The sequence below is a fragment of the Temnothorax curvispinosus genome, unplaced genomic scaffold, assembly GCF_003070985.1.
Source record: "Temnothorax curvispinosus isolate PA1 unplaced genomic scaffold, ASM307098v1 QBEX01011432.1, whole genome shotgun sequence".
NCBI lineage: Eukaryota > Metazoa > Arthropoda > Insecta > Hymenoptera > Formicidae > Temnothorax > Temnothorax curvispinosus.
The window spans coordinates 225,041-234,298 of NW_020221212.1; the positions used below are offsets into that span (position 1 = coordinate 225,041).

At 37.3% G+C, this 9,258-nt stretch overlaps 1 protein-coding gene and 1 pseudogene across 4 annotated transcripts in view; one reads left to right on the forward strand and one right to left on the reverse strand.

Moving 5' to 3' along the window:
• The window catches only part of LOC112461460 (ecdysone receptor-like), a 153,159-nt gene extending 152,405 nt beyond the window's left edge, over positions 1 to 754 (reverse strand). For 3 of the 4 annotated variants that reach the window (XM_025026705.1, XM_025026704.1, XM_025026702.1), the window contains exon 1: positions 623 to 752. The gene's annotated coding sequence lies outside the window, so the exon portion shown is untranslated. Of the gene's footprint in view, positions 1 to 622 lie in introns of all 4 variants that reach the window. The other variant, XM_025026703.1, reaches the window with a different exon arrangement.
• Positions 755 to 1,971: 1,217 nt separating this feature from the next.
• On the forward strand, positions 1,972 to 4,251 carry LOC112461462 (annotated as a pseudogene).
• The last annotated feature ends 5,007 nt before the right edge of the window (positions 4,252 to 9,258 follow it).

A 9,258-nucleotide genomic window follows, 5' to 3' on the forward strand; every position in this document is an offset into this window, starting at 1 on the left:
CTCTCTCTCTCTCTCTCTCTCTCGCTATCATCTTTTCCTTGCGAATCTCTTTACTAATCTCTTTCCCTCTTTTACTCGTCTCTCTCTCTCTCTCTCTCTCTCTCTCTCTCTCTCTCTCTCTCTCTCTCTCTCTCTCTCTCTCCCCCCCTCTCCCTCTCCCTCTCTCTTTCTCTCTCGTTTTATCTTCGTCTTCACTTATTTTCCCTGTCCTTTTTCGGATTTTTCAGTATCGAAAGTGCACTTCTGCCTTTGGTTGTACAATACAAGAGGATCCTGCATTGTACATATCACCAAGAGAGACAGATAAATAAATAGCCAAAAAAAACAAAGATAAATAGATATGTATAGATAAATAAATAGACAGATAGATAAATAGATCGATAGATAGATAAATAGATGAATAGATGGATAGATAGATACATAGACAGAGGGGAGGCAAGACAGAAAAAAGGAGAGTGAAAGGGTGCATATGTGTGTGGAAGGGGTGCGTGCGTGCAATGTGTGTGTGTGTGTGTGTGTGTGTGTGTGTGAGAGAGAGAGAAAGAGAGAGAGAGAGAAGGGCCGAGAGGACAGAAAGGGAAAGAGCTACGCGCGATGAGCCTGATGAGAACAGTGCTATTACCAAAAGACGTTTTTCTGTTAAGAAAACGCGATGACACACACACATCACAAATTCCAATTCAACTGCTAAGAGTCAAACGCGCAACTACTGTACTCGTATACGCCGGCGGCGTGACTCGCGACTCCAGTGTCTCCGCGATCGACTTCGCAAGTAGCGCCGCGATGGTAACAGACGCAATAACTAGCGGTAGAGATGCGCGCGAAGTTCGTGTTTTGGAACGAAAGATATCAACATTTTCATCGTCATTTCTCCACAAATAAAATAAATATTCTTATTTATCGCTTAGAAGTACGTGAATTATATACCCATAGCGAAGGCCGAACTTTTTCGATGTCGATAATGTCAACATTTCTAATCTTATTTTCTATGTTATATATCTATATCTGTCCTTGTCTAACGAGAGGCATCTGTCCTTGTTAGGGATCCTCTAGTGAGGGATAGGACACCGAGGCTGCAGGATGCGGATTGGTCGTCCGTCATTAATGGGATATTTCCGCTTTGAGTATATTTTAGTAAAGATAGTGTATAGTATATAATATGTCAATTTATGACATATGATCACAGTATAAAGCCCCTTGCACAATGCTAGGCAACCGCCGTAGAGTTAGCAGACAAATTGAATATTTTTGAATTATTCTTTTTCATATAATTTGGGAATCGTTTGGGGAAGTTTGGGAATAGTTATTTGTGTAACAAGTGAGGTAAGATAAAAATTCCCGGGTGCGGTTACAGCACTCGCCTTCGGCTCGGGAATTTTCCGGGAATTTTCATCTTTACACACGACTTACACTCCCTATTTTATGTTGCAAGTGCCTGGAAAGTGGTCTATCACGCACGCGTAGCGTGCGTAATGGGGCACTTTCCATGCACGTGTTGCATAAAATTGTTTAAACATTTGGGAAAGAATAGATTTTTTTGTTATTAACAAAATTTATTGAGCGTCAAGTTAGGAGATAGCGACTATGTTTAATGTTTATTATAAATGGAATCGATTGGAAATTATTTGGGGATGATATCTTCATTGTAATTTTTATTTGGGAAAAGTCGCTTTTTTTGTAATTTAAATAAATCTTTGTATTAATGTCCTTTTTCGCTGCACTTCTGCACTAGTACAACAAGTGAACTTATTGCACTAGTTTAGAAGTGTAGCGAAAAAGAACAGACCATTATCGGCAGTAGTGTGAAAATTCGACATGACAACATACCTACTCCGAAAAGAAAATTTGTAGATAGATGTTATTTCTTTATATATACCCGTGTATTCACTTAATGAACACATATATGTGTATTTCTACATATATATTTATGTAATTTTTAAGATTATATATAAACTGCAATAATTAATTAAGTTTAAAATGTTTTATTGTAAAGAGGTTAGTATTCATATTTAACATACTATTTGAGGAATATTTTTTGACGGGAAAGCAATTCTCGACATTTATCCCTTAAGGACTTTTTAATCAAACTGTGTTCTTCTTTTGTTGATAGGATTTGACGTATTTCACTAAGAAGGAAGTCTTACAGTGAGTACTATCAATAAGATTGATATTTTTGTCTATTGAGCATAAATTTCTTCATATAATTTATCTTATTGGACTAGACTGTTAATTATTATATATGCAAAATTGTATTTACTTTTTCTTGAGTAGTGCACATAAAAAATTCAAGGCGCTTGCTCCAGAGAAAGTTGGACACAACAAGAATGCTGATCTTGCAGTATCCCGAATTGAGAGTGAATCCTTTCGGCGACAAAATCTGTAAGGTCTTCAGCTCTAGTCAGGATGGCGACTGTACCTTCGAAGATTTTCTGGATGTGATGTCTGTATTCAGCGATACTGCTCCAAAGACTGTGAAGGCTGAGCATGTATTTAGAATATTCGGTAAGCCGCCAGTTAATTATTCACGATGTTCTGAAATCCTCTTTTTGGTGACAAAATCTTATTTACAAAGATTTCGACGGTGACGATATGCTCGGTGTAGGAGACTTACGAAAAGTGGTCGACAGATTAACCGCGCCCCAGAGATTGAACGATAGCGACATGCATCAGCTTCTTCAGTATATCCTTGACGAAGCTGATCTGGATGACGACGGAGCACTCAGCTTCGCCGAGTTTGAGCATATTACAGAGAAAAGCAGCGACTTTTCTAAGTAAGACGCTTCGCCAGATCACAATTATAAAGTAATAATTTTACTCGCATTCACCAGTAACGACAAAATCTTTTTACAGGAGTTTTCGCATTCGTTTATAAAAGTGAATGTCGTTAATGGCGAACTCGCCCATGAAAGACTGAACATTAATCGACATTTCATTATAATAGCAGACATGGGCCTAATGCATACTTTGGAAAAAGAAAAAATCATGATCAACGTTTGCTGAATGTGCCAGGGCTCTATAATTTGGCCTAAGTCAGATCTTGATCTTTTTTTTAACTTTTAATTAATAAGCTTATTTATTTGTAAGATTATAGTAGGACCACGTAACCACGAATATAGATCTCTTAGTTTAAAAATCTCATATAATGCTATAACTAAACTGCCAAACACAGTGATATTATTAAAGCATATATATGATGCTCCAATTTAACGAAGAGAAATCACGTCTCTTCTCGATGAGTATACCAGTATACAAGGATTTTTAAAAGATATACCTTATGTAGTAAAGTTGAATGAATGCCCAAGTTTGACGTAGTGAAGTCATCATGTCAACTTGCTCCAGTTGGAAGACAGAAAATTCATTTTCAGTATAAACACAGGTATATTTAATAAGCGCATTTAAAAAATACATACCCGTATTGAAATATAATATTTCAAAACTTAGTTTTGACAGTATATATTTATGATCTTGTCTATTGTTCGAGAGCGCGCGGTAGCGCGAGATAGCGCGAGGTAGAAGACGACCACAAGGAACGAAAACAGAAAGTCCAGAATTACACGAAAATAAAGTAAAGTCTATTTAAATGAATATATATACAAGTATTTACAGAAGGTTCTTTCAGGCGGAGTGTCGTGAGCGCGCACAGAGTTTAGCACGGCGAAAGCGGCGAAAAAGCAAGCGAATCGCGGGTGCGAAAGCAAGTGCGGAAAGGCGGTGATAAGCGGTATAGAAAAGCGGTGTACTAGCGGTGATCTTCGAGCGAAATCGATTCCGCGGCACAGCGGCGGTCCTTTTATCACCTCCGAGGCGAAACTCCCTCCCGGCAGATTTCCCAGAATTTCCCGGGAGGGTGATTGGCCATCGGAGCCCTACGTCACCGTGTGGACGTCACCGTTTTCACGTGACGACGCGACGGAAACGTTACTTGGTTTTGACTGCTTTGTTTATAGCATGGATCTTTCTTTTGTAAGAGCGTTGTTGTTTGAGCGACCGGTCAACCGTGGCTGTGTTATTGCTAACAATTAGCGAACTTTCCGGAATGTAACGAAAGATCCATGCTATAACGTGACAAAAATTATTCCTTTGAAGCGAAGTTATTTAGGCGAGTATTTTATAGAAAGCGTGCTTGCGCTGACATGCAACCGAACGCGATTTCCTTGCGATGCGACTGATCGCGATCTCAAATATCTATATATTATAATAAAAAATTATATAACATCCCTTGTCTTATAAATAATAATGATGCTAAAGTTATCTAGTTTCTTGCTTATTATACTTTATTACAAAAATCACCAATCCACTGTTACAACATCCTGTGTATTGTAACGATATCCCATTTGATATTATATAAAAACGATAATTTACCACAATATTCATGGAATTCAGTCGCGTGTAACTTAGGACTGCAGATACCTGCTAAAAAATAAAAATAATTATTTGTCTGATAACAGCATACAGAAAAGGGTTTAGAAATAATAGTCTGTAACACCTTTAGCTTCACATTCTGTACATACTGTTTATAAGATTATAAGATATATTGTTTATAAGATATAAATAATCCCATGAGGGATAATCACAGTCTTATCATTGCATGACTCTATCGTAGTTTTAAGATTGTTGCATAATAACCAACGACCTGTAATTCGCCGGCAATAAGGAACGAAATGACTAGGGGTATAACCAACGACACCTGCTAATCTAAAAATTAAAAGAGTAATTATAATACTGCACTTCTTTTAATTAATTGATGCCTGTGGACTGTGCTTACCTATATTTTTTCTCCAAATGCAGAACAATCGGAAAATCACCTAGAGTACATTGCATTCCAGTAGTCATTTGGATTCGTGGTCTTATGTCAAGTTCGATGAAAATGTGGAAATTATAGTGCAATAAGTTTACTTGTTATACTAATGCAGAAGTGCAGCGAAAAAGAACATTAATACAAAGATTTATTTAAATTACAAAAAAAGCAACTTTTCCCAAATAAAAATTACAATGAAGATGTCATCCCCAAATGATTTCCAATCAATTCCATTTATAATAAACATCAAACATAGTCGCTATCCGCTAACTTGACGCTCGATAAATTTTGTTAATAACAAAAAATCTATTCTTTCCCAAATGTTTAAACAATTTTCCCAAACTTCCCCAAATGATTCCCAAATTATATGAAAAAGAATAATTTAAAAATATTAAATTTGTCTGCTAACTCTACGGCGGTTGCTAGGCAACAGGCAGTAGGAACAGGGAATAGAAATCAGAAATCATGTATAAATGCAGAATAAACAGTGACACAGGCAATAAACACAGAGTTTCCGTCACGTTGGAAATTCTGTGCCTATTGCCTGTTGCCAATCAATCATAGCATTCGAATTTTTTAGGTTGTAAGTAACGATTTTTTGGTTATTTCCTGTTCCTATTGCCTGTTGCCTGGCATTGTGCAAGGGGCTTTACTCATACTGTGTTATAACTGATAAAGTGAGCAAAAGAAAAAATAAAAAGGTAAGTATTGTACTTAATAAATCCAATTTTATTAAAACTGAATGTGATTTTATATTATCAGAGAGAAGGATATTATCATTTAATACTAAAATAAGAATATATATAGAGAATACATAACCTCAACTATAAATCATCAAATTAACCAATATTGATAAATATACCCTTATGGAAAAATACAACTCAACTTTTGGTGTTAACCGTTAAAAAAACACCAAAAGAATACCCTTAAAGTTGGGTGTGATTTTGGACCGCCAATTGAAGGTTAACCATCATTTGAAGGTTAACCTTCAATTGGCGGTCCGAAATCGCATCCAACTTTAAGGATTTTTCTTTGGATGATGGTTAACCTTCAAGTGATAGTTAACCTTCAATTACCCATACAGCACAGGAACCTTTCAGGGATATTCAAAAAATGTTTTATCTGATGGAGTTGAAACATGTCATAAATATTTCAAAATGTTTCTGCAACATCTCTGAGACAACTCTGAAATAGCAAAATGTCCGCGATTCTCACACTTGAAACTTTTCTGAAAGTGTGTTGAAAGATTTCCGAAATATATTGTCGTATTTTTTTCATTCGGGTGGTCACCCATCCAAGTAGTAACCGCACTCAACGTTGCTTGACTTCCATGATCGAACGGATTAGTGACGAGCCTCTGGTTCTGATGCTTAATTCCTTTTAGCTTATGCTCGTATTGTATATAAGCATCTTTAGTGTTCAAAAATGTGTGATTATTTATTAACTGGCAAATATTAAAAACAACGCAACAGCAATTGATATATTATGAATATGAATATAAAAGATTCGTATATTATTACATAATATAATATAATATTAATAATTAATATCTGAGAAAAGCAATAAACTCTACATATGAAGGGTGTGGTTACATCCCTTAGAACCGTTTTAGGGCTGCAATTAAAAATGTCTAAATTTGTCTATTTACTTCTTTTATATGTATACAAAGTTTCATTGAAAACTCAATTGAAAGGTTTGCAAAATTATATTTTATTAAATGTTTTCGAAATAACTTAATTAACCCTCCGTAGTCACACCGGGTCAATTTGACCCAAGCCTCAATTTTGCTCGTAAATATCTTGCGCGTAACTTGAAAATTGGCGGGCATGACGCCCTCTAGCTGTAGTTAAAAAAATTTTTTTTTTTTAACAAATTTTTTGCGAATTTTTTTATATGTTAAAAATTCCTGAGGCCCTTTTTTTATAGCAATCAATTTAGCAATATCGCAAGTGCATTCGAGAATTTTTTCAACACAATCGGTGGATAAATGGTCATATGGCGAACGGTCAAAGTTCGTCTCGGGTCAAAATGACCCAGAGAGACTTCCTTGTTTGAAAAAATAGGTGTGACTACGGTAGGTTAAAAGTTTTCAAAATTGCGTGAAAAAGGTTTCAGAAACAGATCAACTGAAAGATTTACAAAATCATTTTTATAAAACGATTCAGAAATAAATCAATTAATAGTTTTTAACTTTATTGCGTGAAAAAGATTTTAGAAACAGCTCAACTGAAAGATTCATAAAATTATTTAATGTAAAACAATTCAGAGATAACTCAACTAAAAGTTTTGAAAAATTATCTACATGTGACAGGTTTCAAAAACATTTCTATTGCAACATTTTATATGACATATTGCAGAATTCTTTCAAAGATGTTACACATGAAATGTGAAAGGTTAAAATGTTTTTGAAACCTTTCTGGAAGTTTTCTGCATAAAAATCTGTGCTGTATGGGCAATGGTTAACCTTCAATTAATGGTTAATCCTTAAAAATGACGGTATAAACCCTAAAAATATAAAGCCTCAAATAAAAATAACAAAGAGAATAAACCCCATATTTAAATGTTCTTAATTTGCTTCCGCCGATAATACATACCCGCAAACGAGAACATCACCACACACTATGCAAAGTTTATATGTATATATATAAACTTATAAGCCCGGGTAACCAGCTCATATATAGAGAGAGAGAGAGAGAGAGATATATATATATATATATATATATATGAGCTGGTTACCCGGGCTTCGCCCCGGAGGACATATGTAATAAGACACGCAAATAGTCTCTCTCTCTCTCTCCCTCTCTCTCTCTCTCTCTCTCTCTCTCTCTCTCGAGATTTAATGCTTTCGTCGAAGAGCAGCGGCGCACGAATAATGAACTGAATGACAAGCTTGACAGACTAAACAGCATTGCGAGCGGTGTCGAGCGGAACAGTCAGCGGATTGTTGAGTTGGAGCAACAGTGTAGTGCTCTTGCGGGTGAGATTCGTAATTTAAAGAGCAACCGTGCCGGCTCTCACTCTGCTACGCGGGCTCGGTCTGAGAATGAGTTAATTATCTCAGGTGTTCCTACCGCAATGTCTGTTACCCCCTTGGAGTGCGTTCGAAACGTATTTGCGACATTAGAAATCCCTGAGCTGTCGTGCCACGTTCTTAACGTTAGGGCCGTCGCTCGTAAGCCTCTGCCGCCGGTGGCTGGTGATCGATTGTTACCGACTTCTACCACGAGCTCTTATATTGTTACATTAGCTTCGGGCGCGGTACGTGACACTGTTATGTCCAAAAAACGGGCACGGCGTGTGCTTACGCAAAGGGAGGTCTGTGGTGGCAGCTCGGATCGGAACGTGCATGTCAATGAACTGCTCCCTAAGGACACTTATGAATTGTTGCAGCACACGAAGTGTGTTGCTAAGGACAAGTCCTATCAGTATGTCTGGGTGAGGGGAGGTCGCATCCATGTGAAGCACTCGGATGGTGAGCCTGCAATTAAGATCGATTCAGCTGCGGACATTGATAAGCTCGTCTGACGTGCCCGTTCCGATCACTCATCGCCTTCCGTCCTGCATCGTGGCTCTATTTCGCGGTCCACTCAGTTTCACGTAGCTCAGTTTAATGCAAACTCTCTGCGGGCACATATTGATTATATCAGACTGTACTTCTCCACTAGTTTTTATCACATTATTTCAGTTTCTGAAACGTGGCTCAATGAGAGCATCTCAGATGTGACAGTGGCCCTAACTGACTACTTTTTGATTCGTCATGATAGAGTGGGACGGATGGGTGGTGGAGTGGCATGTTATGTGCATAAATCGCTCAAGGTTAAGATTATAGCTACCTCTGATAATGCCTGTGATAATCTACCTGAATATCTTCTCATCGAATTACGTCTGTTAGATGGAGAATCGGTTTTATTTGCGTCCATTTATAGAAGACCTAAAGGTCTCCTCTTGTGCAATTTCGTTGAGTCATTGAGCCGATTCTCTCATCTCTATAAAAATATTATTATTGGTGGCGATCTTAATTGTAATCTATTATCGACTAATTTTGAAGCAAGTTATTTGCGTGAACTCATGTCCAGCTTATCACTACATATTGTGAACTCTGAATCAACTTATCATACGGCAACCTCAGACTCATGGCTTGATATGTTGGTGGTAGATGACCTAGAAAAAGTGTTATCATTTACTAAATCTCAAAGTCCTTTTATTGCTGGACATGATGTCATTGCACTGTCTATGTTACTCAACTGTGATTCGATAACTGAGCGCTCTATATCACGGCGAAATTACAGAGGCATTGACTGTTCGGTGTTCTCTGAACATCTTGAATCCATCGCTAGCTCTGTGCGGTCTGAAATTGAGGAGGTGATTAATGACGCGAACGTTGACAGATTCTGTGAGGTGCTATCCGGTAACCTAAGGGCACTGGATACATTTGCCCCGATTCGTGTATTTACAATCAG